This window comes from Cherax quadricarinatus, chromosome 14, assembly GCF_038502225.1.
Source record: "Cherax quadricarinatus isolate ZL_2023a chromosome 14, ASM3850222v1, whole genome shotgun sequence".
Taxonomy (NCBI): domain Eukaryota; kingdom Metazoa; phylum Arthropoda; class Malacostraca; order Decapoda; family Parastacidae; genus Cherax; species Cherax quadricarinatus.
In genome coordinates this window covers 11960773-11966772 of record NC_091305.1, presented here as the reverse complement: position 1 = coordinate 11966772, position 6000 = coordinate 11960773, and positions in this window count along the sequence as shown.

Genomic DNA, 6000 nt, shown 5'->3' with positions numbered 1-6000 from the left:
GGAAGTGTCACGAGCGGTGTTCCACAGGGGTCAGTGTTGGGCCCCCTGCTGTTCACAATCTACATAAACGACATAGATGAGGGCATAAAGAGCGACATCGGCAAGTTTGCCGATGACACCAAAATAGGCCGTCGAATTCATTCTGACGAGGACATTCGAGCACTCCAGGAAGATTTGAATAGACTGATGCAGTGGTCGGAGAAGTGGCAGATGCAGTTTAATATAGACAAATGCAAAGTTCTAAATGTTGGACAGGACAATAACCATGCCACATATAAACTAAATAATGTAGATCTTAATATTACGGATTGCGAAAAAGATTTAGGAGTCCTGGTTAGCAGTAATCTGAAACCAAGACAACAGTGCATAAGTGTTCGCAATAAAGCTAATAGAATCCTTGGCTTCATATCAAGAAGCATAAATAATAGGAGTCCTCAGGTTGTTCTTCAACTCTATACATCCTTGGTTAGGCCTCATTTAGATTATGCTGCACAGTTTTGGTCACCTTATTACAGAATGGATATAAATTCTCTGGAAAATGTACAAAGGAGGATGACAAAGTTGATCCCATGTATCAGAAACCTTCCCTATGAGGATAGACTAAGGGCCCTGAATCTGCACTCTCTAGAAAGACGTAGAATTAGGGGGGATATGATTGAGGTGTATAAATGGAAGACAGGAATAAATAAAGGGGATGTAAATAGTGTGCTGAAAATATCTAGCCTAGAGAGGACTCGCAGCAATGGTTTTAAGTTGGAAAAATTCAGATTCAGGAAGGATATAGGAAAGTACTGGTTTGGTAATAGAGTTGTGGATGAGTGGAACAAACTCCCAAGTACCGTTATAGAGGCCAGAACGTTGTGTAGCTTTAAAAATAGGTTGGATAAATACATGAGTGGATGTGGGTGGGTGTGAGTTAGACCTGATAGCTTGTGCTACCAGGTCGGTTGCCGTGTTCCTCCCTTAAGTCAATGTGACCTGACCTGACTAGGTCGGGTGCATTGGCTTAAGCCGGTAGGAGACTTGGACCTGCCTCGCATGGGCCAGTAGGCCTTCTGCAGTGTTCCTTCGTTCTTATGTTCTTATGTACTGGTGATTGCAAAGTTAAGCCTTTATTAGTGTATCACTCTGAAACTCCCAGTGCGTTCAGGCAAAAGAATGTCCTCAAGGAGAATTTGTGTGTGCTGTGGAGGGCAAACAGTAAGGCATGGGTCACTAGGGACTTTTTCTATGACTGGTTACACCATCCATTTGCCCCCAATGTGAAAGATTACCTAACTGAAAAGAAATTAGAACTTAAGTGCCTCCTGGTGTTAGACAATGCCCCTGGTCATCCTACAGACGTGGCAGAGCGACTTTATGGGGACATGAGCTTCATTAAGGTGAAGTTTTTGCCTCCTAATACCACTCCTCTCCTGCAGCCCATGGACCAGCAGGTTATTGCAAACTTCAAAAAACTGTACACAAAAGCTCTGTTTGAAAGGTGCTTTGTAGTGACCTCAGAAACTCAACTGACTCTAAGAGAGTTTTGGAGAGAGCACTTTAATATCCTCAATTGTGTAAACCTTATAGGTAAGGCTTGGGAGGGAGTGACTAAGAAGACCTTGAACTCTGCTTGGAAGAAACTGTGGCCAGAATGTGTAGACAAAAGGGATTTTGAAGGGTTTGAGGCTAACCCTGAGAGGATTATGCCAGTTGAGGAATCCATTGTGGCATTGGGAAAGTCCTTGGGGTTGGAGGTTAGTGGGGAGGATGCGGAAGAGTTGGTGGAGGAGGACAATGAAGAACTAACCACTGATGAGCTGATAGATCAACTTCAACAGCAAGAGGCCAGACCTGAGGAAACGGGTTCAGAGGAGGGGAGAGAGAAATTGAAGAAGTTGCCTACTACAGAGATTAAGGAAATGTGTGCAAAGTGGCTTGAAGTGCAAACCTTTTTTCATGAAAATCACCCTCACACAGCTATTGCAAGCCGTGTTGGCTGACAATGTTGTGAAACACTTTAGGGAAGTCATAAAGGAACGAGAGGTACAGGCCACTATGGACAGATATGTTGTGCGAAAGAAGTCCAGTGACTCTGAAGCTGGTCCTAGTGGCATTAAAAGAAGAAGGGAAGTAACCCCAGAAAAGGACTCGACACCTCAAGTCTTAATGGAAGGGGATTCCCCTTCTAAACACTAACACTCTCTCTCCCCTCCTCCCATCCCATCAATCATCACCAGATCTTCAATAAAAGTAAGTGTCATGTAAGTGTGCATGCCTTTTTCAGTTTGTATTAAAATTAACATTTCATGTGGTAAAAATTGTTTTTTTTCATACTTTTGGGTGTCTTGCACGGATTAATTTTATTTCCATTATTTCTTATGGGGAAAATTCATTCGCATACTGATTATTTCGCATACCAATGACCCCTCTTGCACGGATTAAAATCGGTATGCGGGGGTCCACTGTATATATATATATATATATATATATATATATATATATATATATATATATATATATATATATATATATATATATATATATATATATATATATATATATATATATATATATATATATATATATATATATATATAATGTAGTGGAACCTCTGGTCACGAACGCTTCCGAACATGAACAGATCGGTTCACGACCAAAAAATTCGCCAAATTTTTGCATCTGGTCATGAACACGTAATTGACTGCCAAACAAACACAGCTGTGCCAATTTTCACATTCTGCGCCATTCTTTTTGCACGTACCAATTTTCCCCACTTCCTGTTGTTTGTATTCACCTAACAGAGACCCTTGCCTTGTAGTCAATCTCGGTCATTCGTGCGTTCATTTGCTGTGAACTCCTTGTGTTGTATTTCTTGTGTTTTTTTAATTCATTTTGTTTTCTTGGTTGTTTACGATATGTTTTTTCTCTGTTATTTAAGGTTTTTCTGTATTAAACCGTGCATTATTTTGTATAATTAAGGATTTTTCAATGTTTTATCACCAGGTAGTGCAGGTATGAGCAGGTGGCCTGGTGGCTAAAGCTCCCGCTTCACACACGGAGGGCCCAGGTTTGATTCCCAGCGGGTGGAAACATTTCGACACGTTTCCTTACACCTGTTGTCCTGTTCACCTAGCAGCAAATAGGTACCTGGGTGTTAGTCAACTGGTGTGGGTCACATCCTGGGGGACAAGATTGAGGACCCCAATGGAAATAAATTAGACAGTCCTCGATGACGCACTGACTTTCTTGGGTTATCCTGGGTGGCTAACTCTTCAGGGTTAAAAATCCGAATGAAATCTTATCTTATCTTAACAACTTCTAGCAGTGCCAGTACCTGGCTAAGACTTGCCATATATGATTTTTGGGAAATATATTTTTTCTCAGTTGTTAGTTGGGCTATCTTATTAATACGTATAATATATAATATCTTTATTTACTACAAGTGCATGTACAAGGTATGCAGGCATAGCTGACATCAGTGACATACAGCAGACCATTGTTTAACACAGTTTTGTCTGGCAAGTTTTGGTTATAGCATTATTGACATATTGCGGCATATTTTTGTTTAACACTTCGTAAAATTACGTTAACACGGTTGCGGGAGGGGAAACAATTTTGAGCGCGCAGTCACCCGTGGGGCGGGATGGGTTACCGCCATCCTCTGCCAGCATCAGCCACCCCCACCACCCTCCAGTTCAGTTCATACTTGTGTTGGACGAACCTGTGTCAGTAGCTTGCTATGTTCATTTAGAAACGTATTAATTGCCCTATCTTAAATCTGCCAAGTAATCATGGCACCCAGTAGGCATACAAGTGTTGCTGAAAGTTGCAAGAAAAGGTTTAAGCATTTAAGTCTTAGAATTAACAAAGAAAATAGAGATATTAGACAAGAGATAGCCTGTAGATAGAATAAAGTGTCATTTTGTACACAAAAAAGAATGAGGTAAATATGAGTTTGTGTGCTGACTGACTGACTTATTGACTGCCAAACTTGACTGAATAATATACTGATTTAACTGACTGACTTACTAACTTGACTGACTGACTGACTTGACAGAATGACTTGACTGACTGACTTGACTGAATGACTTAGACTTTTTCACTGAAGAGGACCCTGAAATGACGTCTAGAGCAGCTGATGCCTTACCGTCAGTTGTATAATGTACTGTAGGGTAAAATAGTAAAATAGAACAGAAATCCCTTACAGAATTTATGCACACTGCAGTACATCCATCGACTTCAGTACCAGTACCTCTACCATCCACCTCAGCCCAGTAGGGCCACAGCATAACTCTCCACTCTCTTCACAATCATCCACAAACACCAGCACCCACAATTTAAGAAATACTATTATTTCTATTGCATTTGTAATCTTATGCAGTAAAAACAACATAATACATCACAACAATGAACTACAATTACATATTCACTTGAATTTTTGAAAGATATATGAATATATCTTTTGTCTTATATAAATTAGATTCACTTATAATTAATATTCTACTGTACAACTATGACATAATTCTTAGTGTTAAGTAATCTGTAAGCCAATAATGTTAAGTCGGCCCATGATGCCTATGCATAATAGAGGCTCTCTTTGCATTGCAACCCATTATTGTAAATACAAAATCTCAATGTACTATTTGCAAAGACATAAATAAATAAAAAATTAAGATCTGTGGTTTAAAAAAAGTTGTTTGGTTCTTTGGGGGCCCCACAGGAACGTAACCCTATTTTTCCCATAAGTTCTTCAGTTTGTCTAACACAGTTTTGCCTAACACGGCATTTTCAGGAACGTAACTTTCATGTTAACACTACAGTACTACTATATACAAAGCCGCTTGTTATGCAGAGCACTTCAGGCAAATTAGGTCAGTTTTGTCTTAGGATGCAACCCACACCAGCCGACTAACACTGAGGTACCAGTTTTACTGATGGGTGAACATAGACAACTGGTGTAAAGAAATGCGTCCAATGTTTCCACCCTTTTGCTAGGAATTGAACCCGGATCCTCACTGTGTGAAGCAAGAGCTTTTGCCATCAGGCCACGGTGGGCAATGTATGATGGAAAGATGCTTCTTAACGTGCACCAAAAATGAAAGAAATCAGACGATAAATAATGGAGTTCACTTCTCAGCCATTAGACGTCCCTTAATACTCTTAAACAAAAAAATAGTTTACAGCAAACAATTCATGGGGGATCCAGAACGGACTCATGCAATGTTAGTTTTCTCTGTTGCTCAAGGTTTTCTCAGTGTTATTCAATGTTTTTACATTTAGTTTACTATTACACTGTGCATTCTATGGTATAATTAACTGTTTTTGTGTGAATCCTCAGGTATTGGCAAGAGGTGTGAGGTTAAAAGATCAAGAATCTAACACAAAGTGGGAGTTGTCACAGTTGCTCTTTGCTAATGACACTGTGCTTTTGGGAGATTCTGAAGAGAAGTTGCAGAGGTTAGTGGATGAGTTTGGTAGTGTATGTAAAAAAAAAGAAAAAAGTGAATATAAGAAAGAGTAAGGTGATGAAGATAAAAAAAAACTAGGTAATGAAAGATTGGATATCAGATTGGGGGGAGAGAGTATGGAGGAGGTGAATGTATTTGGATATTTAGGAGTGGACCTGTCACCAGATGGGTCTATGAAAGATGAGGTGAATTATAGAACTGATGAGGGGAAAAAGGTAAGTGGTGCACTGAGGAGTCTGTGGAGACAAAGAATTTTGTCCATTAAAGCAGAGGGAACTGTACAGTTATACCAACGCTCTTATATGGGTGTGAAGCATGGGTGCAACAAGGAGAAGGCTGGAGGCAGTGGAGATGTTGTGTCTAAGGCCAATGTGTGGTGTGAATATAATGCAGAGAATTCATAGTTTGGAAATTAGGAGGTGGTGCAGGATTATCAAAACTATTATCCAGATGCCTGAGGGGGGGTTGTGTTGAGGTGGTTCGGACATGTAAAGAGGGTATAAATCTGTAGTGGACAGAAGGTGGGGTAGAGGTCAGCCTAGGAAAG